Here is a 14,353-nt window from a genome sequence, read left to right as displayed (position 1 = left end):
AAGGAGAATGATGAGTCGGACTTGGGGAAAAAACAAATCTCAACCAACATTACAAGCTATCTACAGGTAAGACAGCTGCATTTTTCTAACAGAGTGGTTGGCAATTATAATGGGCTACCTTCAGATGTGGTAGATATTGTTAATTTATGGAAATTTAAGGAAAAGCTTGTTAAATATTTGAATAATAAGACTAAATATGAATGTTTTATTTTTATTTTCAAATGAATTGGGCATCCTAGATAGTCCCTTAAGTTACATACATATTCACACACACACAATATTTAAATAAAAGCCAAAAATACACAAAAAAATTTAATATTCAAACTTTTAAGTTTAAGAAGTTATACCAAAATTAACAATGTTACAGACTACAACTTTACACGAAAAGCAAATATTATGCTCAAATTAAAAAGCAAAGTGTTATTATTATTAATGAGTTTAAGGACTGCTCATAAACGCAGTCTATTAAATGTTACAGAACTTAAAAACATTTTAGACCACGCCAAGTAGCGGTATTACATTACAATCTACAAATACCCAATGTGCTATTTGAAATAGTACAATAACCCCACAATATGGAATTATCATCCCTTTTATGATAATAACCTACTTACTAATTTTATTTTTTACGTAATGTAACAACAAATCAAATCAGATCAGATTATGTATAGAAACTAAGTCAAACTTTTGTCTACAAAATATGTTGATAACCCAAGTGATTTTATCTTCTAAAACCTCTACCTATAAATTCGAATATAATCCACTAGAAGTCCTATAAAGAGATAACTTTCCTTCCTCCTCCAGACCCGTTAAAATATTCAATGAACCCCGTAGTATATGATGCAACTATATATATATATGACACGCAAGAGATCAATTTGTGTCACCTACGGAAAGCAGAATGGATAAATACGGTTTGGTTAAATGTATAAACGTAAAATTATAATTATTCTGTATTAGGATTAAGTTTTACACCATGAATTTAGCAAACTATGTCCGTTATAAGATGCTTAAAATTCACTTACCATAAATCAAATACAGGATTTGTATAAACGTTATTATGACAAAGATAATTTGTCTTAGTTGGTTCAAGAGTTTGGGTGGTGAATATTTTCTCAAAATTACACAGATAGCCCCTGCGAAATTCCAAAACAAACAAACAAACGAATATTTTCTCAAAATACAGATACCTAATGTAATAAGATTAAATGTTATAATATAATATAATATAATATAGGCCTGGCATGGCCAAGCGCATAAGGTGTGCGACTCGTAATCCGAGGGTCGCGGGTTCGCGCCTGCGTCGCGCCAAATATGCTCGCCCTCCCAGCCGTGGGGGCGTTATAAAGTTAGGATCAATCCCACTATTCATTGGTAAAAGAGTAGTCCAAGAGTTGGCGGTGGGTGGTGATGACTAGCTGTCTTACACTACTAAAAACAACCTACTCACTTAAATACCTGTTGAAGAATCGCAAGCGATTGCGGCCCTATGTTCCTTGATGGAATCTAATGGTGATAACTAACTAATATAATATAATATCTAATTTGTCAAAAAATTTGAAATACTTTTTTTTTAATAATTATAAAATGACATGACTTTGTCACATGTATATCATTACAAGCTAGAAATAATATATTCTACCAAAACGTGTCAGAAAATTTTTTAACTCCAGACTTTTCAATGCTATTAAACTTTATTTTTAAGAAGCTGATCGTTTGTTATGTTCTTCACTTTATATTTCCAAACAATCAAAGTTTATCAACACCATTGAAGTTGGACCTACTAGATACTATTGGTGTGGATTAGAAATCTGTGTAAAATAATCATTGCTAGCGTTCTGATTCACACATAATGAAAGTTCGTTTATAATCTGTACTCTAAATTCATGAAGTTTTGTTAATTTTAATTGAAGCATGCTTTGTATTTCCATTAAATGTTCTATATAAAGAAATCATAAAGTGGTAAGTGTTGCTATTTTAAACAACAGAGTAACTGGTAAAAAAATAAGTCATTTATTTATCGCATTTAGTTGTAGTAAAATGATTAGGTTAATAGCTCTGAGAAAGAAATGAAAAAATGCTTATATGCCATTAGTTACATACAGTAAGCAAGAAACAAGCTCTTGATATATATTTGTGAAAATATCTCCAGATAGGTAAGATTATAGATTTCTATAACTGTTATGGTTAAACACAACTATTTACCTTGTTCTTTTAACTTTAAACTTTGGTGAAACAAATTAATTTATAAAGCTAAACATGAAGTTATTGTTTAGTTGTTATTAAGAGATTTGTATAACAGTTCTTCTCAGGTGATTGGATATTATACAATATTTACTAGCAGAAATGAAAAAAAACAGAACAAGTAAATTAGTGATATTAATAAGAGTTTCACATACAAACGCCAGAAAATGTAAAAAATACGTTGTGCAAATTAAATTCAGAAGTGAAATTAATCTACTAATACTTGACTTGTTCAAATAACGGATAAATTATGATAGTATATGCAATAAACATTGACAAACCTGATACAATATCTTATAATAGTTGTCCCTTTAAAAAGCTTCATTTCCAATTTTAGGACATGTAATTAAATCTAAACTATAATATTGATGAAACAAATCACATGTTGAGACATTCTACAATGAGGTCATCATGTTAGTGATATATTCATGTATAGCAACATCATCTTCCTTAGCAGCCCTAGCCATGAAAACAAAACTATAAACAGTAAGATAAGTATGCTAGTAGCACTATCCAGCTCTAGAAACAGCAAAAGCATGTCATGTAAATTAAATGTACTTTCAAAAACTGTAAACATAAATTGAGAAAAGTATGCTGTCCTATGGGACTGCAGTGACAATGTCTGCCTGTAGAAACACCATCCAGCTTTGTAAAACAAATATAATATAATTAGATATATAAATTATATATATATATATAAATGACAACTATAAACTTAAGATGAGATAAGTTAAAAAATGTTTGCAGTCCTATCGGACTATAGTAATACTCTTTGCCTGTAGAATCTAATAACAGCATCAAAAACATGTAATATAATTATATATATAAATTAAAATGATAAACGTAAGTTGAGACAAGTTGAAATCTATATGCTAGAAACACTATACTATACTACATAAAAACACTGTCAACTTTTGTAAGATACATGCAATTTAACTTACTTATGTAAAAACTATGAAGTTGATAAGACCAAGAGATAACAATAATATATTTAATGTTTTACTTACAAATGTTGATTTTAAGGCTTTGGTTGTTACTATAAAAATGGTAGTTTGAAATACCTTGATTTACATCACTCTCTGGTGGTTTGATTTACACAATCGTGGTACTATGACATCATCGTCCTCTGATAACTATTACATAACAGTCAGTTCTCGGATGCATATATTACAATATAATTATTTAACCCTCAAACAGTATCCTTTGATCTTCACTCTCTTCCCCCCCTCTCCCTCCTCCCACACATACAGAAGCAGCATTCTTGGGGTGTCAAAGTATCTTGATAACTACTCCTAAAGATGATACTATACCAACAATAAAAGTTAAGGAGTTAATAGCGCTAAGTAAACCAGATGATAGAGCAAAAACGGCTAGATGGAACATTAGAAGACAGTTTGGTCTTGTAGCTAATACAGATTCAAATTTTAACAAAAGAAAGGTTGTACTGTGCACTTGTGGTCGGGTATTTTACTGTGTGGGGGAGGATACTTAACGAAGCCATTCCAAGCACAAATGGAGTGTGCTGGATACATAACTATTCATATAAATAACAACATGTTAGATAAAAGCTAGGTTACTAACTGATATAAGAACACATGTGAGATTATTTTAACGTTTTTTTTATGTGTGTTAATCACAGTAAACATGACAAGTTCATGTCAAATTTATATAATGACAGACATTTTGTGAAAATCTATGTTGATCATCATGGAAGTACCATGAAAGAAGAAGTTACGTCTCTCTCCTCTTTAGGGACAGCAGTAAGTTTAGGGACTTAAAAATGAAAATCATGAGTCTGGTTCCCCACAGTGGACACAGTAGATAGCCTAACGTGGCTTCTTGACGACGAGAAACCCACTTGAAATTAAAAAAAAAAATCTCAAAACGGCTGGTATAGATATTAACACTTTTACTGATAAGGAGAGAACAACGTTTCGACCTTCCTAGGTCATCTTCAGCTTCTTAACCTATGAAGGTCGAAACGTTGTTCTCTCTTTATCAGCAAAAGTGTTAATACCCATACCAGCCGTTCTGAGATACATTACTAACGAGACTTTGTTCTAAAATAAATAAGCCATAATAAGCATCTTTATACCAGCATCAGATCTGCTTCTTTCCCTTTTTTCAAAAAAACATTATAAAAATATTTTACTGGAAGAACAAATAGTATCAGTAAACGAAAGCAAAGCACCTTATAAATAAATGAAACATCATGTAAATACTGATACAGATAAACATTGTTATTTTTTAACGTTATAGAGCGGCTATTAAAATCATTTAGTAATTCAGTGGACCAACACTTGTTGATTTTTATATACGTTTGTTGCTATGATGAACACGTGCAAAATGGTAATGACCATCTTCCCCGTTTCTATGTTTTCCTCATTATAGAATAAATTATTGCATGTTCTCTCTTAATACCGCTTATATCGTTATTATCCGTATTTTATTTATTATTTAACAACAGTTCATGGTAGCTTCGATACTCGTATTTTAAAATCTTAATCACTACAGTTCCGTAAGGTGTTTCACATAATCTTAACGTCACCTGTAATTTCTGATTATGAGTATTTGTGTGTTTCAGAAGGCTCATATAAATTTATAACTAGTTTTTCTACATTACGCGTATTTCACACTAATAATGTCATATGACTGAACAACCTTTGGATGTTAACCTGCAATCATACCCCGTATTAAGGCATTGGCTTATCGGACTGAAGCCCAGGGCCTCACACTAATAAGGGAGCCACAAACTATGACTAAAAATGTATTACACGTAAAGGTCCTATCTCGAGGGGGCCTCTATAAATTGAAAAACCTAGGGCCAATAAAACCATTAATCCGGCCTTGCCTATAATCAAAGGCCCCTCATGGTCAGGTGATTAAGGCACTCGACTCGTAATATGAGTGAGGGTCGCGGATTCGAACCCCGTCACACCAAACATGCTCGTCCTTTCAGTAGTGGGGGCATTATAATGTCACGGTCAATCCCACTATTCGTTGGTAAAAGAGTAGCTCAAGAGTTGGTGGTGGGTGGTAATGACTAGCTGCCTTCCCTCTGGTCTTAAACTGCTAAATTTAGGACATCTAGTGCAGATAGTCCTTGAGTTGCTTTGCACAAAATTGAAAATAAACCAAAACGTGTAATCAATGCTAGTATAGAATGTTTATAATGGAAGTAAAAAGTTTCTATCTTGCCTTTAACAACACGGTTTTTAAAAGTGTGTTGATAAGATTAAGTACGTTTCTGTTGTTGTTGTTGTTGCAATTAAATAAAAATAACTTATTAAAATGTATTTTGCGGTTTCATTCATATATTGAAATAAGGCACGCCAAAATTTTTAAGCATGAAAAGTGATTGAGCTAATTCAGCACAAATCATCTTAAGGGATGGAAAAACTGATAAGCTATTCACTGATCCAGTGGAGTCGATCGTCCACTTGTCAAAACGGGCACACACGTTTTGTTGCGTGTCTAAATAAAGATTGAACACATTTAAAGGACAATGAAAACAATCAGTCTATTTCTCACGCATCGTAGAATTCAGTCAAATAATCAGCTACACAACACTCTCCTTCTTATGTAATAGAATTTGCTGTCATTGCGAGTTTACCTATCCGATACTTGTCAGGAAATTGGTTTTATGTTAGAAAACCCAAATATATTAAATTTGTGTTAAATAAATAAAATGGAAATAAAATTTAGCTAATCGCGTATAATCGTCTTTAATTTTAAACTGATACACCAGAGGGAAGGCAGCTAGCTAGTCTACAGCACCTAACACTAACTATTGTGATATTCGCATCTGACCGAATAGTGTTTGACTGTCACTATTATATCACATTCTAAAGGTCCAGCATGGCCAGGTGGTTAAGGCACTCGACTCTTAATCTGAGAGTCGCGGGTTCGCATCCCTGTCGCGCCAAACATGCTCGCCCTTGCAGCCGTGGGGGCGTTATAATGTGACGGTCAATCCCACTATTCGTTGGTAAAAGAGTTGGCAGTGGGTGGTGATGACTAGCTGCCTTCCCTCTAGTCTTAAACTGCTAAATTAGGGACGGCTAGCACAGATAGCCCTCGAGTAGCTTTGTGCGAAATTCCAAAACAAACAAACAAAAGCTTTCTTAGCACACGTTAAACTATGATAAGTTATTTTATCCAGTCAAGGAAATTATCTACAGTTCATGAACTGTTGCGGAAAAGCTAAGTTTGCCACATTATTTCGAACAGATTCAGAATGTTTAAACTAAAGTCTTAAAAATAATAATAATAATACATTTTAAGTGTGAAAAATAAGATGAAGAAAAGTATGATGTAGCATTTGCATATTAGAAATATTCGTCGCATTATTTCTGTTTAAAAATATTTTTTACAAATAATACTGTACAAAACAGATCAATTAACAGTGGATTATGATTTGCCTCCTGACAAAAGATCTTGGGTTTTATACCAGTTACCATATCAGGCTACCGATCGTCCCCCTAAATCCAAAACTGCATATTCAAATATTATTCTAGCATATATGTAGATGAAACAAAGTAACTTGCTAATCAAATAGCAACGAGCATGTTGTAATCAAATAACTAAACATGGGAGGACTTTAATATAACACCAGTCGAAATTTCTTGACAAGTAGGACATGTTGATAAACCTGTACATAATATTGATTGATCGGCTGGAAAACCGATAGATGGCAGCACTAACGTTTGTTTGTTTGTTTGTTTGTTTAATTTCGCACAAAGCTACTCGAGGGCTATCTGTGCTAGCCGACCCTCAGATTACGAGTCGCACGCCTTAACACGCTTGGCCATGCCGGGCCATAGCACTAACGTACTAATTCTGGAAAAAATAATCATATAGACTTAGCTGAATAACTAATCTTCCAGAATGCTGGACCTCGCATGGCCAGGTAGTTAAGGCACCCGACTCGTGATCTGAGAGTTGCAGATTTGAATCTCCGTCACACCAAACCTGCTCGCCCTTTCAGCCGTGGGAGCGTTGTAACGTTCGGTTAATCCCACTATTCGTTGATAAAAGAGTAGCCCAAGAGTTGATGGTGGGTGGTGATGACTAGCTGCCCTCCCTTTAGTCTTACACTGCTAAATTAGGGACGGCTAGTGCAGGCAGCCATGGAGTAACTTTGCGTGAAATTCCAAACAAACACTATGCATTGTAATAACCGTTATTGTTATTTTCTATAATGATGCTGAATTTTACAATCCCCGAAACGTTCGTAAGTAAATAGAATGGTGTCAACATAACTAATTATGGCAGACTTTGCAATACCTGAGTCTACCATAACTCGGAATAGACTTAACTGTAATCTCAGTTAGATTGAAACCAGTTCCCAAAAGAAACTTTTTTAAGTTAGATACCTAACCGAAAGCAAATTAAGCTATAAACTTCCCTGGCGAAGTTACAAGGACGAAACATTGAAAATAAAACAAAAGTAACAACTCTTCTACAGTCCAAATCGTTTCTATCCGTAATCCCAGACCTTTATAACATTTTATGACACTGTTTTGTTAATCCATTTTGGGACTTAGTGTGATTCTTATATTTTAATTATATATATTTTATTTGTTCAAAACATAAATCTTTGCAATGGGTTACTTGTGACCTGTACATTGTCCGTGTCGAAACTCGGTGTTTAGCGTTATAAGCTTTCAGATTTACCGCTGGGCCAAAAGAAGGCTAGTAATATGTATAATTAACAATGTACTTATATTTTTTAATGCGCATCTTGTAATTCACTTACTTCTCGAACAAAATTACTGTTAATAAAAGTCCCGTAACCTTATTTCATAAATAATTAAGATGATAAATATATACGACAGGTGAAATAGAGTATGTGTTTTCAATTTACTCTTGAGAATGGTGTTGTGAAGATTTGTTTCATTTGTTTTTTTCTCCAAAGTGAATCGGTTATGACTGAATTATAATCACAAATTTTACTTTTCAAAATATATTTTTATTCGAATATATTCTCGAATGTTCTTTTTTTTTCCTTCTTCTATATTTCTATGTATTTTATACACTTTGGTACCGTTCCTGTTCAACCTGATGTAACAAGTTCGTACATGTGTATTAATATTTTTTAAGCATATAAAGGCATGAAGATTAACCTTGAGATACCGTTTTCTGTATTTCGATATAGACTTCATTGGAGGTAGATGTTTACTTGATTGGCTGAAACTGTGGCTACGACACACTAAAATACTTAATTTGCAGATTTGTGGGATATCTACACGACTTGCTTACATCGTTCCGGACTTGAACTTTCGACACAAACAGTCAGAGCACGTGGAAAGAGCTATCTCGACCAGAATTCCACGTTTGTGTTAATAAACTTTTTTTTTGTTTAAAATTACATTTGTCGTTGCTTGATATTCTTGACTATCAGTGTTCAATGTATTTTTCGTTTGAAAGTCTTAAGCTTTTGTTTCATGTAACTTTGACTTTTCTGCTTTTTATCAGAATTTCTGAACAGCACAAAGCTTCCATTCTCCTAAAAACTGATTAGATAGTCTATCAAATCCAAAAAAGAAAACACTATTATTTCAACCATAATTAACTAAGAAACTAGAACACTTAAAATGTACAATTAATTTTCAGCTATGATTGGCAGTCACTAATAATTTAAAGAATATTTGTCTCTTCTTTTCTTTTTTTTTTTTTTTAATTGGTTAAAGCTTATTTATTTTCATGTTCCAAATAACAGTGTCGCTCAGAAAATGTCAAGAAATTTTAATAATAATTCAGGTGGAAAAAAATTTATTAGACTTCAACTTTAATAATTGTGTAGGTCAAATAATAGTATGAAATTGAATTTTGTTATTTTTGTTAAATATTACCGAAAAATAATAATCATGCAGGATGAAAGATTTCTACAAAATTAATAATTGTACGATTATCTGGAACATGAGAGTATGGCCGCATATTGTTACGAGGAGATTCTATCTGTATGATATCGATGTTGGGATTAATCAGGTTTTAAAAATAGTGCATAAATAAGTACGTACTAAGAATTAACTTACTGTTGTTTTTAGGTAAAGGTACCATTAGGTTGTATGTTACTAAAGGAAAAAGGGTATCGTATTTCGGATGTTAGGCCTAATCCTGATGTCTCGTGACAAGTAAAATAACACTTCACCGTATTAGGAAGGGCATCCACGCCATGACGAATGTAGTTGAGTTTATTGTTTCTATTATTTAAGTGCTGCACAGGAGTTATTGATTTATATATTATTTAAATTATCAGTTAGTTACGTGTAACTATAGATGTCGTTTGCGTACGTCATAGTTTGCCACATAAAAAATAAAAACGTCTACATTATTAGAAGTAGTTCGTGGATAAGTGGAGAATATTTAGTAGGGTGCAGTAATTGCCTGTATTGGGTTTCATGTGAGAAATGTGAGCTTCACTGTGACTCTTGGAAAGATACACAACACTACAATTGCAGAACGAATTCGAATACCCGTCACACCAAACATGCTCGTCCTTTCAACTGTGGAGACGTTATAATGTGACGTTATAACTATTCACTGGTAAAAAAGTAGCCCAATAATTGGCGATAGGTGGTGATGACTAGCTGCCTTCCCTCTAGTCTTACACTGTTAAATTAGGGACGGCTAGCGCTGATAGCCCTCATGTAGCTTTGCGCGAAAAATAAAAACGCAAAAAAATAAACTGGATGGGTTACACTTAAAGAGGTTAGGCGTTAGGACACTGAAAAAGCTCTAAATATATTCATTACAGATAATTTAAACTAAGCTTGCCCAAAATATAAGGAGTTTCGAAATATGATATGTAAAGAACAACATTATTAAATAACAGTTTTACAGATAAGTCTTTCAAATTTAATGCGGTAGGTTTGAGAATAAACTTGCCCATCAATATCGAATCTCGAGTTTTAGCTTTAAACCTTTATACTAACCTCTGAACCATCGAGAAGAAAGAATTTCATAAACGAAATTGGATATGTTAACCCTTAATAACTTGAATGATTTATTTTACGTTTATTTAATCTCGCATTATTGTATGATTCATATAAATATAACGCAGATGGCTCCCGAGTAGCTTTGCGCAAAATTTGAAGCAAACCAAACCGTAAAAATACTTAATACAAGTGATGGTTTTCTCACATACATGCTAGCGCAAACACCATGAAACTAGTCTCAACAGTCTCAATATCCCTATAACTAGAGTCAATATCTGCAGAGAATCATTAAGTACCATGCTTCCGTGTCACAACAGTTCACTCAGTTCATCCAGAAAAAGAGTGCTTTAAAACAATAGGGAATCCTCAATAGCGTGGCATTTGAAATTCGTTTAGACAGGATTAGACTAAATCAGTCTGTGAAACACCTTTTTTTTTTCTCCATAATAATGAGAAAGCCCACTTGTAGAGAAATATATATATGTAAAAACGGCTGACGATGACCGAAGAAGGTCGAAACATTGTTCGCTCCTCTACATAAAATTTTCTCAACTCATATCAGCCGTTTTTACATATATACTTTTTTCTTTTCTGTTTTATAAGCTAAATGTTTGTGCTCCAGCAATACCAAACGTGGGGCGCGCGCGTATACCTGATTCAATTTTAGTACTTATGAGGATCTCTACCAGCTTACCCTCAAATTGAAATTCCTTTAGGCAAGATTAAAGTTAATTAACCTGTGAGACCTTGTGCGTGGTCAAATACAACTATGGAAAAGGTTTGGCGTCCTGAGTCCTAAACTATAATTAGATCTCAAATCGGTTAAGAGATGACGGGATTATGAGCTAAACGCTTATACCTGAGAAAAACAAACAAACTCGAAGCCGTTCTATGAGCTGCTATGGTGCTATTAATTGAAGAGGGAATTTTCAATAACTGGAGCTGTAATTAAATCTCACGTTGGTCAAGAGATGGAGTCATGAGTTAATAGTTTGTACTTGAAAAAAAGAAACTTAAAGCCATTATGCCGCGACTAAAAATTATAATTAAATAAAACAAGAAAAAACTATTATTGCTTCAAGTACGGCACGAAACTGGAACCCGTATAGAGCAATAAAGTAACATAATTTTTATTATCAGTTTTTGGTTCTCGATTTCCACTGAAAATAACCAGACTTAAAACACAACTATCCTAGAAGACAAAATACACGACATCTGTGTTGTTCTATGTCAAAACGATTGCTTCGTGATTTAAACACAGTAATAACAAAACACCAAGAGGACATTATAAACTGAAAAACAAATAATGCACTATTTTTCCACACGAGAGACTATGATCATCTTGTGAACCAGAAAGCAGCCAAAATGATATATAAATTCGATTACTACATAAGAAGAACTGTTCAAAGCTGTTTGATAAATATATTCACCGAACTTTAACACCTCTGAAGTTCAGTTTACGTTGAACCGTTTCCTAACCACGTTGCATGAGAATGTCACAATCAACTATTAAGTAAGTTGCATGAACAAATTTCTTCTCGAAAGAATGTGTAGAAATGAAAAGGACAAATGAAAGTGTCTAAGATAATTCAGGCAGACTATTCATGATTAATTTAGTTGAAATGGACAGCATCTCCTATGTTCATGGTGACACTTAAGGAGAAAGCCATGGAGGACAGATATACAAAATTAACTCAGATGAAAAGGATGATATTTCATTTAGTCTTCAGGTTATATAGCGCCACCCTTTACTTATATGTAGGTATTTAGGTTTCACGAACCAGGGACGCTCAGAAATAAGAGATTTCTTCCTGTCTCTCTTTCTCGTGGCTTAAGATATATGATCGCAATACTTCATGACAAAAAAACAAAATCTGTTGAATTGTTGCCCTCTAACTCCGTTCATATAATAGCCACACAAAAAGCCGGAAAAGCCCAAACGGCCACTCAATATTCTTGCTTCTTCAGGAACTTCGTGGTTTTCTTTGCTCCAAGTAAATTCCAACCTAACTTTAAAATACTAATTTGTTTGTTTTCACTTGTTATTTTGTTATATTTTACTGGTTAGCTTGCACCAATCAATCAATCAGTCGTGGTTGATATTTTGGTTTTAAACAAGGGCTGCTTTGAAAGTCAAGGAGATTGGTGTTTCAATTAATTTTACAAATTGTGTCGATAGCGAATTTTGAGTGGTAGAATTTTGTGCTGTGAGATTGCTAATTCTATAAATGGAAATCGTTCTTTAACTCTTTTCAACTTACTGGCTTTATCGAGATATATTACGGTACGCTATTCTTACTGTTTTAAGCTGCATTGACTCTATTGACTTGTACAAATATTTTGACTTGTCATTTCATTATTGTACTTTATTATGGGTGAAATATAAACTTCACAGATAAATGTTATGGATTAGGCTTTGCATCCTTTACCCCAGCCACCTATTACCCGAAAATAGTTTATTATTTTACTCGGAAAATCGTATATTCTAGGTTAGTGTTTTTATCGAATATTATTCACAAAAATGTAACAAATCTGGAAAACTTGGTTTGTGTGTCATGTGGTTTAAACTGAACCTCATTTATTATTTAGGGTCGGCATAGTCAGATGGTTAAAGCGCTTGACTCGTAATCCGAGAGTTACGGGTTCGAATCCCAGTCATACCAAACATGCCCGTCCTTTCAGTTGTTGAAGCGTTAAATAGTGACGGTCAATCCCACTATTCGTTGATAAAAGAGTTGTTGATGGGTAGTGATGACTAGCTGCCTTCCCTCTAGTCTTACAGTGCTAAATTAGGGACAGCTAGCATAGATAGCCCTCGTGTAGCTTTGCGCGAAATTCAAACCCTTTATTATTTTGTTATTTGTTTTACGAGCTTTGTAGAATACCGTAGTTTTTTCTGTAGGTTTAATGTTGCACGCAAAGAGTTATGCCTTGTTGTCACATGGTCTAAAGGTTTCAAGGCTTTTAGTGCTACACGCCAAATACGTGCTTCTAATGGCCTAGACCTTGTGTTACGTTTGCTTATATACGGTAAAGTTGCCGAGGTTGTGTTGTTTTTCTCGTTTTTGCTGTGCAACTTGACAAGAAGTTGAAAATAAGCGGATTAGCACAACTGGGATATTATACTTAGATAATTTTAAGCCTTTGTGCCATAATGAATCAAACGATCTTTTGACACCTAGAAAAACTGCTTCTGTCGTATGATCATAGTTAAATCCTTGACGAACTTCTGAAAGTCTGACAAAGTAATTCGAGTAATTTGGTGATGATTTCGCCACGCGTTTTAGATATCTGTCAGTAAATTGTTAAGACTGTAAGGTGAAATAAAAATCTTGCTTTTGTTATTTTCTCCAGGAGCTTACCTACGCAGATGTGAAGACTTATTGGTGTTACGCAGGGGCGTAGATTTTTTACACCCGATGGGGGAAGGGATGATTTTTGCAACCACTTATGTGAACTGTTTAACTTGCAAATTGGTAATCTCTGATTACGTGAACCTAAAAGCTGTAAACATGCAGTCACAGAGTAATCTTGTTGCCACGATACTTGCATGTATACTTAGGCCTACTGACTGATACTTACGAACTATCGCTCAGATCGAAAAGCTTAGAAGCACGCCAATATTAAAGATGTACATTTCGGCTACTGAAAAAGCCTACATTTAGGCCCAGGGACGTAGATCCTAGGGGCAATGGAGGGTATACATCCCCCCTTCATTTTAGGTGGGGATATGGTGCATACAATCATCCCTCCCTACAGTTTGATCTGCTGAATTGTTTTATTGCATCAGAGGCCTACAAATTGTGTTTGTTCTTGTGATTCTCGTGTTCTTACCAACACAGGAGATGCTAGTGAGAAATGTTGACAACGCTAATGCTTGAACACAAATGACTAAATTTCTTTACGTGTTTACCGATTAACGCTTCGTTTCAGTATGGTCTTAAACTTTTGACCAGCTAATATTTAGGCTAATTTCACAGTGTTCACATTTTTTTCCTATTAAATGCTAAAAAAGTTTTTATTTTCATTTCCCTTTTCTTATTTTCATTTTTCTGAGCTCTACTCAAATAAGTGGTTGAGCCTAACAACGCAAAATGTATATTTTTTCTTTATGTTCATTGGCCTTAAGATTTTGGCCAGCAGTGTATTACGATTTAAAATAACCGGAA

At 34.0% G+C, this 14,353-nt stretch overlaps 1 protein-coding gene across 2 annotated transcripts in view; it reads right to left on the bottom strand.

Moving 5' to 3' along the window:
• The window catches only part of LOC143226580 (maltase A2-like), a 28,350-nt gene extending 27,469 nt beyond the window's left edge, over positions 1 to 881 (bottom strand). Inside the window, exon 1 of one of the 2 annotated variants that reach the window (XM_076457734.1) lies at positions 742 to 881. The gene's annotated coding sequence lies outside the window, so the exon portion shown is untranslated. Of the gene's footprint in view, positions 1 to 614 lie in introns of both variants that reach the window. The other variant, XM_076457737.1, reaches the window with a different exon arrangement.
• Between the last annotated feature and the right edge of the window lie 13,472 nt (positions 882 to 14,353).

Source organism: Tachypleus tridentatus, chromosome 9 (genome assembly GCF_004210375.1).
Source record: "Tachypleus tridentatus isolate NWPU-2018 chromosome 9, ASM421037v1, whole genome shotgun sequence".
Lineage (NCBI taxonomy): Eukaryota > Metazoa > Arthropoda > Merostomata > Xiphosura > Limulidae > Tachypleus > Tachypleus tridentatus.
The sequence above is the reverse complement of the archived record's forward strand: the minus strand, read 5'-3'. Positions and strand labels throughout refer to the sequence as shown.